The 14,673-nt window shown below is 41.3% G+C and overlaps 2 long non-coding RNA genes across 2 annotated transcripts; both read right to left on the bottom strand.

The window, feature by feature from the left end:
- Positions 1-2,593: 2,593 nt before the first annotated feature.
- On the bottom strand, positions 2,594-3,450 carry LOC148130522 (uncharacterized). Its single transcript, XR_015749844.1, has 2 exons — positions 2,817-3,450; positions 2,594-2,656 (listed from the first exon to the last, which is right to left on the bottom strand). It is a non-coding gene; the product is annotated as an uncharacterized LOC148130522 (long non-coding RNA).
- A 1,968-nt stretch (positions 3,451-5,418) lies between these two features.
- Positions 5,419-14,325, bottom strand: LOC148130521 (uncharacterized). The gene is made up of 3 exons (XR_015749842.1): positions 13,917-14,325; positions 5,783-6,869; positions 5,419-5,670 (listed from the first exon to the last, which is right to left on the bottom strand). It is a non-coding gene; the product is annotated as an uncharacterized LOC148130521 (long non-coding RNA).
- Between the last annotated feature and the right edge of the window lie 348 nt (positions 14,326-14,673).

The raw sequence follows: 14,673 nt of genomic DNA, 5'->3' as shown, positions 1-14,673 counted from the left end.
ATTCTTCAGCGTGGTAAAGGTTACAAGCAAAAGCAGAGGAGAGAACAGCAGAGAAGAGTTTCAGTTTTGATTCAGAGCCATGCCTAGGATCCTTCCAGTTTCAGTTTCTAAATAGTTCTCATTGGCTGACTTAGTTGCTATTTATTGGCTGACCTTGTTATCATGTCTCTGCCAGTTCATGAATATTCTGACAATTTATCTTGGTCTGGTTTTCTTACATCTCAAAAACCTAGCATTTTAGCAGAAGTACATACACTTTTCATATCTGCAGCAGATAGGTAGGTAGGTAGATGCTAGCTAGCTAAATAGCTCCAAAACCAGTAATGTGGGGTTATGAATGAATATCATTCTTTGCACTTTTTATTGAGCTGCTGGACAAGCACTGTATAATTCCTACACACATTCTCAGCATTTCAAGTTTGTCAGAAATAATTATGGGATTAAGCATGGTTTTGAAAGAATGGAAAGTAAAAATAGTGATGATGTACCTGTTTAAAATGTTTTTCAAAGAAGGTAGACAGATAGAAGGTGGAAGATAGTTAAAGAGAGATCCAATCTAGAAATAAGGAGAAATTTTCTGACAGTGAGAACAATTAATCACTGGAACAGCTTGCCTCCTGGATTGTGGATGCTCAGTCACTGGCGTTTTCAAGAATAAAATGGTCCAACCATTTGACCAGGATGGTATAAGGCAGGGGTGTCAAACTCACGGTGTCACGCCATTGTCACGTGATGGGACTTTTTTCCCCTTCGCTAAACCGGGCGTGGACATGGCCAGCGCATGACTCATCTGGCCCAGGGCCCAGGAATTTGACAGCCTTGGTATAAGGTCTCCTGCCTTGAGCAGGGGGTTGGACGAGAAGACCTCTGATATCCCTTCCAACCCTACACCAGGGGTGGGATTCAAATTTTTTAACAACTGGTTCTGTGGGCATGGCTTAATTTGTGGGTGTGGCTTAGTGGTCATGTGACTGGGTGGGTATGGCTTGGTGGTCATGTGACCGGCTAGGTGTGTCTTTGTGACTGGATGGGTGTGTCTTGGTGGTCATGTGACTGGGTGGGTGTGGCCTGGTGGCCACGTGACTGGCAAATGAAATACAAGTGGTCCTCGTTTAATGGCCGGTTGCTTAGCAAGTGTTCTAATTTATGACTGACCTCCCCAGAGCTACTTGACCTATTTTTGGAGTTTTGACAGCCATGCACACACACACACACACATCCTTCTAACTCGGATGGAGCAGGGGGTTGAACTAGAAGATGACCTCCAACATCCCTTGCAGGCCAGCCCTAGATTGTTGTGCTGTTTCAAAGAGTCTTCTGAAGTCAGGATTTGTGTCCTTCCTTCCTTTTTTCTTCTCTCTCCCTCCCTCCCTCCTTCCATGTATCTATCTATCCATATGTCTCATTCACTTTCTCCTCCCTTCTTTCCTTCCTTCCCTTTCTTTCTTTCCCTTCCTTCCATCCCCTCTTTCTTTGTCTATCCCTTTTCTTCCTTTCTCTTCCTTTCTCTTTTCCTTTTTCTTTCTTTCCCTTTTTTCTTTCTTGTCTCTTCCTTCTCTCTCTTTCTCTACCTCCCTCTTTCTCTTTCCCTCTTTCTCCCTCTCTTTCTCTCTCTCTTTTTCTCTCTTTCCCTCTCTCTCTATCCCTTCCCTAACCCAGGGGTCACCAGCCTTTTTTACCTTAGGGACCACCAACTCATACTTTTAAATCCCGGGAACCACTAATTTGAATTTTGACTGACTGTGGCGCAGGTAATTTTGGCCGGGCTCTCAAGAGATGACTCTGGCTGCTTCTCTCTGCTAACAGGCGGCCAAGATATCTGCAAAATTGTCTCTCTCTAAGTATCAACAGTGAGGTGTCACATAAAATGGTTCATTCTGTATTGTTGAATTTCTACTGCTTATTGCCTCAAGTATTAAATACTGTCACCTTGATTGTTTTGCTTTTCATGATTATCAGAAGCCACTCTGCAACCAGTATAATAAAACAGAACTATTTTCCCATTATATTTCAATTTCTCCTTCTCTCAACAACCTCTCTACCTTAACTATCAGCCTGCAATGGGCCGGTAACATAAAATAAAAGAAGCCTTGCCAAAAGGCTCAGATTTTGTGGCAGGGATCCACACCACAAATACATGAAACTATCGATTCCTCCACCATCCATGGGAGGAAAAAAAACATGGCAATACAAGGAACCAGGAACCTCCCCTTCAGACAAAGGAGTGGCCAGCCGAATGCGGTTTTATACCCGGTGCCCCAAAGGACTCCAGAAGCCAGGTTCGGGCACTCCTGATAGACACATAATGGGGGGCAGGGGTGCGTCCTCAGGCAGAACTGCAAACAGGACACCCGGGAGCCGGCAGGGTTTAAGAGACGGGGCAAAAGCAGCAGCGGCAGCAGAGGGAGGGTTTCCTTCCCCCTTGTGGAAGTCCCTTCAGGCGCCGCCTCTTTCCTTCCAGCGCTGCCTCCAGTGCCAATTGGAAGTTCAGCGCGTCTGGATAGAGTGCTTCTCTGGCTGCCATGCTTTGGTGACAGGTGCAAGCAAGGGTAGTGTGAGATTGTGGCTAAAGAAAAACCACCAGGATTCAAAGTTGATCCAAGGAAAAAGGCTTTATTGGAATATACATCTGCAGATGGGTTCCTCCCTTTGGCAACTGGGAAGAACGTAAGACAAAGTTTCTGCTCTACTCTTATACCCAAAACTACCCCCACCCCCAGTATACAAATGGCTTGATTTACAATCTATTTTTCAGGATACAAGTTACATTTTATTATCTTTTATGGTACCTAGCACATAACAGACATTTCCCTTACCCGGTATCTAGCATTTCAAAGGCATTCCAAAAAGTGTGATAATTCCCAGCACTTCAAAGACATTCCAAGATCAGTCAACATTCTAATCAGTGCTTGGTACTGCCTTTTCTTACTTCAAAAGAAAACATTCCTTTCATCATGAGATTTGAGTCATAAAATGAATACACTTCTCACAATCCCCCCTGTTCTTGTTCCATCTTTGACTCAAACTCAGTTAATAACAAGTCTGCTGTCTTCCATCCTTCTTCAGGAGATTCCTTCAGATACTCCAATGGGTCATATTGTTGTCTTAATACCATCATTTGTTCAGCAACCTGCCTTTTGGCTATCAGGGAGAGAGTGCTAGTTATCGTGCAGATAAATATAGGAAGAACACATGGTAGTATTACACATCCGGCTGCAATGATACCAATGAGTGCTACTATGGCTTGTAACCCTGGAAGCTTAGGAAACTAGGATCCAAACAGATTCCCCATATTGAATCCTTCTCAAGTCTGAACTGGTACATGGGCTACTTTTACCATTCGGTCTGCTATCTCCTGGATCACCTTTCCACTCTCATCAATTTCAATGCAGCAGTTGGTTAAATTAAATTTCCCACATACTCCTCCCTCCTTAGCAAGCAAATAATCCAGAGCCAAGCGATTTCAAATGGAGTAAGATGTCCCATTGTAGATACAAGTCCCGGTGTCTCTTATCCTGCAACTCAGTTGAGTATGGAAAATTAGAGTCTTTGTCACTTGTGTCCCTGTTTTCGTTGTTTTTATGCATTGATCACATTGTCCCTCAGTCTTAGCTCTTGTCTTTATCTCAGTCTGTCCTCCTATCCTGTCCATGAGTAAGTAAATAGTCACTAGGCAAATCAGCTGCATGTTACCGCTTCAAAGTTAACTTCAATGGCTGACCGTCCACTGGAATGGCCTTCCAAGGTTTCTCAGGTTCCGGTGCCTTCTTGACTCTGCTGTAATGCGTCCAGCCTCCTTCCCGAGTGCGAACTGCAGATTCAATTGTCAACAGCACCTGGTACGGGCCTTCCCAGCTGGGCTGCAGCTTCTCGCTCTTCCAAGTCTTTATCAGGATCCAGTCTCCAACTTCATGAGGATGTTGACTGCCAGCCAAAGGTGGTAGGTTGCACCAATAGTCCCTGTTTATGTAGAGAAAGCAAAGACCTGGACAGTGTCTGCAAATATTTTCTCAAGAACAAATCTTTAAATTCAGGAATTGGATTCCCTATTTTTGCCAAGTAGGGTCACCCCATTAGCATCTCGAATGGAGAGACCCCAGTGTCTTTCCTTGGACATGTTCTGATTCTGAGCAGTGCCAAAGATAAGTTCACAAACAAGTATTTCCAACCCCCCCCTTCTCTGGTAATTCGGTGAAATCAATCTGTGCTCTCTGGAAAGGCCAGCCCACTAGGGGTCGCCCTCCCATTTCTTTTTTCCTTGCTGCTTTCTTGTTTACTTTCAAACATATCAAGCATTTCCAACAGATGCTCTGGGCTAGCGTCCACATCTTTGGACTCCAAAAATGTGGCTTCACAGCTGTTACCAGTGCTTCTGTACCCCAATGCCCTCCCTCATGTACCTTTTCCAGAATTCTTCTCATTGTATTCACAGGGACCACTCTCACCCCCTCTGATGTTCTCCACCCATTCTCAGTTTGCACACACCCTTCTTTTTCCAAATCATCTTTCTCTTTTCCCTCAGGTTTCCAATCCTCATCCTCTTCCATTTCTAGCAAGGGAATTGATGCCATTACCAGCTCTATTTCCCCTGCAGCTTCTTTCGCCCACTTGTCTGCCCACCTGTTCCCAACTACCTCTGGGGTGCTTCCTTTCTGATGAGCATTCACATGTACTATTGCCACTTGATTTGGCAGTTGCAGGGCCTCCAAGGCTTGTTCCACAAGCTGTAATTGTTCAACTTGTTTCCCATCAGCCTTGATAAAACCCCTTTCCTGCCAGATCTTACCAAAAGTATGGACTACACCCCAGGCATATTTGGAATCAGTCCAGATTGTCACATCAATCCCTTCAGCCAACTCCAAGGCCCTCTTCAAAGCAAACAACTCACATTTTTGCACAGACCATGAAGAAGGAAGGGAGCCCTTTTCTATGACCTCCCCTTCTCCTGTCACAACTGCAAATCCTGACTTCCTCTTTCCTTCCTCAACCCTGCTTGATCCATCCACAAACCACCTTTCCCCTTCCTTCAGAGGAGTCTCTTCCAGATCCTCCCTCACCTTTGTCATCAGATCTACTTGCAACAAACAATCATGGTCCTCAGCTTCCCACTCCTGTCTTCTCCCTTCTAAAAATTCTGCTGGATTCAAATTCCTGTCTGTCCCAATCACTACATCAGGGCTGGTTCTCAAAATGGTTTCATATTTGAGAATCCGCCCCTCTGTCATCCAAGTTGTTGCCAACTGACTTAGCACAGAAGTGACCTGATGAGGTGAATGCACCACAAGGGCTCCCCAAAGGTTAACTTCTTGCTCTCTACCACCAACATAGCTGTAGCAGCCACAGCCTGCACACACACCGGCCATCCTCTCACCACCGGCTCCAGAGTTTTGCTCAGAAAAGCGATGGACTGGTATTGCCCCCCCACTTCTGTTCCAACACTCCTAGTGCCGTTCCCTGAGCTGCTGACACATACAGATGAAATGGGAGCTTCAAATTGGGCAAAGCCAAAACCGGTGCGGATGACAATGCCTTCTTCAAAACTTCCCATCTCTCATCATCTCCCTCTAACCATTCTATACTCTCTCCTTTTCCTACCAGCTTCCTGTGCAAGAATTGGGCTAACAGTGTATTGGTCCACCCAAACTCTGCAATACCCCAACAATCCAAGGGCTTTCCTGACTTCTGTCTTGTTTCTGGGGGGAGCCAGGCTCATGATCCCTTTCACCCTTTCAGGATCCAAGGACCTTACCCCCTGCTGAATATAATGCCCTAAATATTTCACCTTCTTTTCCACAAACTGGATCTTTTCCCTTGAAACTGTCAATCCTTGCTCCTTCAGCCAATTTAGCAAAGCCACAGATGCTGCTCTAACCTCTTTTTCTTACTCCCCAGTCAGCAACAAATCATCCACATATTGAATCAATGTGATCCCCTTCTCTTTCTCAAAAGACACTAACTTTTCTTCCAAAGCTTGTCCAAACAACAAAGGGCTCTCAGTATAACCCTGGGGAAGTACTGTCCACCTTAATTGCTGTTTTCTCCCAGTCTCAGGATCATCCCATTCAAATGCAAACAGGTCTCTACTTCCCTCCTCAAGGGGGCATGCCCAGAAGGCATCCTTCAGATCTATCACAGTAAACCATTTGTCTTTGGGAGGGATTCGTCCCAAGATAGTATAGGGGTCAGGAACCACTGGGCTTCTCCCCTCCTGCCCAGACCTCATCTGAAATTGCTCTCTCATCTTCCACAGTCATCTTACACATCCTTACTCCCTTCCCAGTATTCCACAGCTGGATACCGAACGCAGGCAACAAATCTCTCCCCAGCAAATTCACTCCAGAATCAGGAATATACAACACTTCAGCTTCAGTCACCACTTCATTCATCTCCAGTCTAATTTGTTCAAACACACTCACATCCTGTGATTTTCCACTCACTCCAACTACTTTTATCACTTTCTTGGATCTATGTGCACCCTCTACCAGGTCACACACAGTGTCTATCAGGAACAGCCGCTCCTGACGGTTAGGACCCACTAAAATGTTTACCAATGGCTCCCCGCAGGTCCTCTTAAAGGAGCTGGAAAAGCCCTAATCATCATACAATGCATAACTCCTCTCTTCTCGGTTGGTAGGACACTCGCGCGCAAAGTGACCTTCCTTCCCACACCTGAAGCAACTCCTATCCATTCCAGGCTGTCTCATTCCCATGCCTCCTCCTCTGGAACCTCTTCCTCTGCCCCGAAAACTTCCCTGATTGTATCCCCCAAAATTCTCTCTTCTTTCTCCAATTGGACCCTTCCCAAAGTCCCCACTTTTCTTCATCTCATTTTTCGCTGCAGCCTGTACAGCTGCAACCATCATCTGTGACTTCTGTTTTTTTAAATTTTTTTATAAATATAGTTTATTAATTTTTACAATTAAAACCAGTCACAATACATACACAAATAAGCAAAAGAAAGAAAAAGAAAGAAGAGAGAAGAGGAAGAGAAGGAAAGAATTTTGAGAAAAGAAAGAAAAAGAAAGGGGGAAGAAAGAAAGAAAGAGGTTACAAGATAAAAAGTATTCTTATTTTAACAGTTTGCAAGATCTTCTTTTGTTTTCATAACCTTAACTTGTGTCATATAACCACACCTGTTTTTAACTTATATTGCTACCTCGTTATTATGGGTTGATACTTTTCTTTTATGCCTTATGATATATAATATATCTTTGGTCAATCCAATTATACCAACAATTCCAGCTATCGTAGTATAGTGAAGTGTCTTTGTTTTTTAGCGCCAAAGTCAATTTATCCATTTCTGCACATTTTGAGATTTTTTCAATAATCATTTCTTCTGATGGAATTTGATGTTGTTTCCAGAGTTGAGCGAAGGCTAATCTGGCCGCTGTTAAAATGTGTATTGTTGGCAAGGCAAGGACGGTCAGAGGGGCAGAAATCCGCTCGTGATTCTAGCCTCCCTTTTCTTGAGTTTGGTGCGATCTTTCGGGGTGCTCGAGTCTTGGAGAGACCCGTGCCGGTGTGGGGGAACCTCGGGCTGCAGTGTGGGGAAAGCAACCCCCCTGCAACAAAGAGGAAGCCCTCCAGAGCCCAATGATCAAGAACAGCCTCCTAACAATGGAGGCTCCGAAGTCCGGATTGCCACCGATGGGAAGAAAAGAGTGAGTGAAAGTTTGCAAGCTCTTGGGGAAAGAGAGTCGTGGTTAAAGACAGTGGCAGAGAAGATATTTGACTGACAATAGACTGATTTCAGGCTGTTAAATACTGTGCGAATGCCTGCTGTGAGCTCTAAGAGAAAGCGGCTACAAAAGAATTGGTCTAGTGAAAGTGAAAGAGCTTGGCAGGCAGAAGAGAGTCGAAAATAAAAAAGAAGTAAAGAGAATTTTGGAAGTCTGAAGACCAGCACGGGGGGGGGGGGATTAAAAAGACTCTATTATCACTAACATTTGGATTGAAGCTATGAAATCGGAGCCAGAAGCAGAACGAAGCCAATCGGGGGAAAAGACAGAGCAGCGCGATAAGCGGTATCCAGAACGCTGAAGTGGCTACAACAAAGTAACAGATCTAACTGTCTGAAGGGACACAATCTAATCTATAAACTCTGGGAAAATTGAGAACCGGTCCTAGCAGAGGAGACAGTTCCTTTTCTATTCGAAGGAGATCAGAACAATTGATTTAAAGAACACTAAAATATAAGTAAAAGAGGAAGTCTTTAAACGAGTGGGAACATTGCTTACTGGCAGCTGTTACTCAGCAAATCTTCATTTGCCATTTCCGGTGTGCTCGAAGTGGAAGCTTCCAAAGTGAAAAGCGGAAACAAAAACTCTTGTCTTTGGAATTTTCTTTTTCTTTTCCTCTACCCTTTTCTGTGTGTACATACTTACTAAAATAGCCTCTCTTCTTTCTTACTTGTTGACGGTATGCTATGTTGAAATATGCTTGCTTTTTTTTTCCTCTGATTTCCTCTTGATAAATATGTACATTTAGTAAAGAAATATTAGAGTGTTAAAATATTGGATTAATTAATTTAGTTAAGTTATTATTAATAGAGATTGTTATAATTTGAATGGGAATATAGGGGAGACAGTAAGAATATTAAGCATTAGTTATTTAACAATCTTAGAGCTCTCTAGACCAATATTATATTTCATTGTGTGGGTTTATCTGTGAATGTAATATATTTTGTAGTTAAGGTTACTTTATATTGAAGTTAAACTAGAGAAAAATATATACACTTTACTAATTAGTTAAGAATATAGCTACTTAATAGATTGATAGATCTTGGTCAATTTTAGTTACAGAACTAAGAATACTGAATGCCAATTTGGAATAATATATTTAGTATTGTACAACAACAAAAACAAATTTTAAAGGAAATGACTACTACAACTACCACTGCTCTGAAATCTGGTAGGAAGGTTAATCCCACAATAACGACCACTTTGGCAACAACTTCACCCATGGCACAAAAAACAATAGAGGAAACACTACCAACAGAGAAGTCAACTAGCATCTCGAATGCGAATATCCAAGCAATGTTCCTAACTTTACAGGACTCATTGACAAGATTGCAAGAAACAATTATTAAAAACCACAGTGAAACAAGGGCAGATATCAATGAATTGAAGAAAGAAATGGGGAAACTAAAGACAGAAATGAAAGCGGACATTTCCAAAGTAGAGGATAAAGTGGGGGGTGTTGCAGCAGGCCTTGGAGAAAAACGAAGTTATAATAAAAGAAGTAGAGAAAAGAACCGAACGAACGGAAAGGGAATTAGAAAGGGTGGATGAAGATCTCAAAAGCATGAGCAAAGAAATGGAGGACTCCCTTGTCCTCCTAGAAATGGACAAGGCAGCAACTTACCTAAGATTCCAAAATGTGGCAGAATCAAAAGAAGAAGACCTGGAATACTTGATGGCAGAAATACTGGCCGGTTTATTGAAGATGGATAAAGATGAAATTCAAAAAGAGTTTGATGAAGTCTACCGGGTCAATACAAACTATGCAAGACGCCACAAATGTTCCAGGGAAGTACACATACGATTCACTAGAAGATGTGTTCGAGACATGATATATAGAACCTCAAGAGATAAAACAATAACCTACAAAGAGAAAGAAATTGTGATTCTTAAACAGATACCGAGGAGAATAAGGGAACAAAGGCGTGACTATAAATTTCTGGCAGCATATTTAAATCAAAAAAGAATCACATTTAAATGGCTTATTCCAGAAGGAATGTTAGTGTCGTGGAAAGAGAGGAAAATCAAAATAGATACTATGGAAAAGCCCAGGATTTTTACGAACGGATGGTGGGCCCACAGGAGCAAAGTAGTAGGGAGGAATTGGACACAAAGTTTCAAGAAGAATACAGTGGACATAAAAATAGAACTGGAACGGTAGGAAACCAAGAAAATACCTATACACAACAAAAGACAGAAGGAACTACATCAACACAATCGCAAGAAGAGAGAGGAATTGTTACACGACAAAGAGCAAAACAAAACTAAATAGATGGGAGAAGAAAAAAAATTACTATCAATAAACATAAATGGTTTAAATTCAACAATTAAGAGAAAAAGGATATTATCTAAATTAATTAAACATAATGCAGATATAACGTGCCTGCAAGAAACCCATATAAAGAAGAAGGATGAAAAATATTTAGAATGCCCGAAATTAGGAAAGTTATTTACCACACCAGCAGATGAGGAGAAAAAGAAGGGAATCGCAGTATATGTGAAAGAGGATTTGAAATCTGAGCTAATATGGTCGGATTTAGAAGGAAGGACTCTGGGTTTGCAGATCTGGATTAATGATATTCCAATTCTTTTAGTAGTAATATATGCCCCAAATGGAGACCAAAAATAGTTTTTTAAACACCTATATGGAAAATTGGTTGAATTGCAAAAAAGAAATATTTGCATAGTAGGGGACTTCAACTCCATTGCTGATTTCCAAAATGATCACAGTAATGCCGGGAAGAATAAAAAGGGGAAGAGAGAGCTCCCCAAGATTTGTAGGGCAATGATGAAAGAGCTAAATCTGACAGATATATGGAGAAGATTACATCCTGAAAAAAGACAATTTACATTTTATTCAAATCCCCACCAAACATGGACACGGATCAATATGGCATGGATGAGTGGGGAAATAGCAAACGAGACAAAAGAAGTGGAAATTTTGCCGAATGAATGGGCAGACCATAATCCAATACAGGTAATATGGAAGGGCAGGGTAAAACCAAAGAAAAGATGGACCTTAAACACTCAATTAATAAGAGAGAAAGAATACATTAACAAATTAAAGGAGGAATTGAATTTTTTTATTAAAGAAAATGATAATGGAGAAACCACGAAACAAAATGTCTGGGATACGATGAAGGTGGTTATAAGAGGCACAACAATCTCTTATAACGCCAAGAGAAACAAGGAAAAATATTCCCAACAAAACAAATTACAACAAAGAATTAAGGAGCTAGAAACCCTTCTACAAAATAACCCAAAAGAACCCAAACTGCAAAATCAGATAAGTATAGCCAAACACAAACTGAATTTAATTGATCAAGAGAAAATGACTATGAATTTGAACTTAACCAGACAAATCTATTTTGAACATGCCAACAAGCCAGGAAGATGGCTATCTTATAAATTGAAAAAAAAGAAAGAGAAGAGATTGATATACCAGTTAATAGATAGCAAAGGAGATACATACCAGGAAATAGAACAGAAAAAAGAAATCATTCATAAATACTTTGAAGATTTATACAAAAGAGAGGATGTCAGTGAAGATAGAATAAGGAATTATCTAGATCAGGGGTCCCCAACCACCGGTCCGCGGACCGATACGGTCCGAAACAAGTCCTACCGGGCGCTGGCTTGCTGGCGCGCCATCTTTTTGATGAAAAAGTGCTTCCGGTGAGCTTTTCTGGGTAGAAAGCTCACCGGAAGCACGTTTCATCAAAAAGATGGCGGCGCCAGCGCTTCGTGAGCTTTTCCGGTAGAAAGCCATTTCTCCCGAAACCTCACGAAGCAGCGCATCTTTTGATGAAAAGTGCTCGGTGAGGTCACCGGAAGCACTTTTCAAAAAGATGGCGGCGCCCAGCTGATGCCAGTGCCGGGCGCGGCGCCCAGCTGATGCCGGTACCGGGCCGCGGCGTAAAAAAGGTTGGGGATCACTGATCTAGATGAAGTAAAGGATAAGGCAATTGGGGAAGAAATGGCTGAACTATTAAATAAAGACATTACTGAATCGGAATTGAAATCAGCAATAGAGAGCCAGAAAAATAATAAAACCCCGGGCCCAGACGGGATCCCAGGGGAGCTGTACAAGGCAATAGCAGATCAAATCGGACCACTTATGGTGGAAGTCTTTAATGACATTTTACTGGCAGCCAGGATGCCGGACTCATGGAGGGGGGCGTTGATCTCGCTGATCCCGAAGGAGGATACAGATCCCAGATATATAAATAATTACAGGCCGATTTCACTTTTAAATACTGATTACAAAATATTCACACTTATTATAGCAAACAGATTAAAAAGGATCTTAAATTTGTATATACATGTAGACCAAAACGGATTTCTCCCAACTAGGCAAATAAAGAACAATTTAAGAATAGGATTAGACGTACTAGAATTTTACGAAGCTCACCCCGAGAAACAAGTAGCACTTATGTTCCTAGACGCAGAGAAAGCTTTCGACAATCTAAATTGGCAATTTTTAATTCAAAAAATTTATAATTTGAATTTGGGCACCAAATTTGAAAATATTATAACAACTATATATGATACACAACAAGCTAATATAATAGTGAATGGGGAATGCACCCGCCCAATAAAGATAGAAAAAGGAGTGAGACAGGGTTGCCCACTCTCTCCCCTGCTCTTCATATTAGCATTAGAGACATTATTAACACAAATTAGGCGGAATTCAGATATAAAGGGATTAACAGTTAAGAAAGAGGAATATAAATTGCAAGCATTTGCGGACGACATGATTTTCTTCATTGAAGAACCAAAAGACAGGGGACCAAAATTGATGAGTGAATTAGAGAAATTTGGAGCAGTAGCTGGACTTAAAATAAACAAAAAAACCCACCAAATTAATGACCAAAAACCTAACAGAAAAACAGAAAATAGAACTAGAAGAAATAATGCATATACAAGTGACAAAGAAAGTGAAATACTTAGGAATTTGGCTAACCCCACACTGTAAGACACTTAAAGAAAACAATTATGATAAACTGATACACCAGGTAAAGAAAGATTTAGAATCGTGGGGGAAACTTCAAATTTCACTACTAGGCCGAATTGCTACTATTAAAATGAACATTCTCCCTAAATTCTTGTACCTATTCCAAACGATCCCAATTAAATTACATAAAAAGTTTTTTGAAGAACTCAGTAGAATAACCCTGAAATTTATTTGGCAAGGGAAAAAACCCAGAATAAATGTAAAAGCAATCCAGGATATGAAGAGCAGGGGAGGGTTAGCATTTCCAAACTGGGAGTTATACCATATGGCCACCTCGTTAGTTTGGTTGAAGGATTGGGTGAATTTAACCAATAAAAGAATACTATTTCTAGAAGGCCACGATTTATAAAGGGGGTGGCACGCTTTTCTATGGGACGTAGGGAAAACCAGTCAAAAATATTTCCATAGACATTTAATTAGAGACGCACTATTAACAATTTGGAGGAAAATAAGGAAAAAACATTATACAAAAGTACCAGTATGGATTTCAACAATGGAGGCAATGATTCACCCAAACGATTTGGAGCTTACCAAAATGATTAAATACAAAGACTTATTAGACCCACAAGGAAATTTGAAACGAGGCTGGATCTTCAGGAGCAAGGACATAAAATTGATCAATGGGTTTACCTTCAGATTCAAAGCAGATATAAACAAGACAAAAAAGAATTCGGAATTAATAATAAACTGCAACAGTTAGATAAAATTTTATTAGGATCAAATAAAAAAACATAACAAAATTTTATAACTACTTATTAGAAACAGAACTAGAAGAAGAAATTGTACAAGGAAATATGATTGCTTGGAGTAAGAACATAGGGCGCAGCATCACATTAGCGGAATGGGAGAAAGTTTGGGGCAGAAACAATAAGATTACCAAATCGGCAGCATACAAGGAAAATCTTTATAAAATGTTTTATAGATGGCATCTCCCCCCTTCGAGGTTAGCGAAGATGCACCCCAACATGAGTCCGCATTGCTGGAAGTGTAGGAAAAAAGAAGGAACCTTTTTCCATATGTGGTGGTCTTGTGCAGAAACCCAAAAGTATTGGAAGAAAATCAAAACTTGGTTGGAAGAAATCACCAAAGAGCAGATCGAATACAAACCAGAGTCCTTCCTACTAGGGATTTTTGATAAGCAAATTTCCAAAAAAAAATGTGACTTCTGTTTGGTTTTTACAGTGTCTCTGTTCACAAAAACTTGTTGGGCTGCCTTCAGGAGATCAACCATTCCCACAGCTCTCCAATTATCCATTTTCTGAATTTTCTTTTGGATATCTGGCCAGGCTCCAGTCACAAACTGCATTTTCAGCATGGCTTCAAAAGCAGGTGTGCTAGGGTCTACTTCTGAATACTTGACCAGGCTTTCCCGGAGTCTGGTACAATAATCTCCAGGGGATTCATCTTTGCCTTGGTTTACTTCAAAGGCTTTAGTTAAATTTTTCCCTTGTGAGACTGCCAATTTTATCCCCTCCATGATCATTGCTCTCATATTCCGCATATTATCCCTACCTTCTTGGGTGTTTGGATTCCAATCGGGAACAGCTATAGGGAATTTCTGATCTGCCGGTATAGCCCCTTGTTGTCCATTCACTTTTGCATTCCATGCTTTCCAGGCTGAAGTCCAAATGAGGTCACGCTCCTCAGGAATAAATAGATGCCCCAGAATGTACATCATCTCCTGATACGTGTAATCATTCGGACCTATCCATAGATCTAACTGTTCGGCCACCTCATGAGCATGAAGTTTTGGAAGAGTCTTTTTCAATTCTCGCAACTCAGCTAGTTTTATGGGGATAGCCATAAAGATTGTCACCGGGTTGCCTGCAGCATTGACCCCATTAGGAACTTCCCTAAGAGGAAATGCATCCACTTCAGGTTTTTCTCTGAATGGAAAATCCTGAACACTTCTCTTTCATC

The sequence above is a fragment of the Notechis scutatus genome, chromosome 5, assembly GCF_049901735.1.
Source record: "Notechis scutatus isolate UNSWTSFEM ecotype Mainland chromosome 5, rNotScu1.2, whole genome shotgun sequence".
Classification (NCBI taxonomy): domain Eukaryota; kingdom Metazoa; phylum Chordata; class Lepidosauria; order Squamata; family Elapidae; genus Notechis; species Notechis scutatus.
This window is presented reverse-complemented; position numbering and strand designations above follow the sequence as displayed.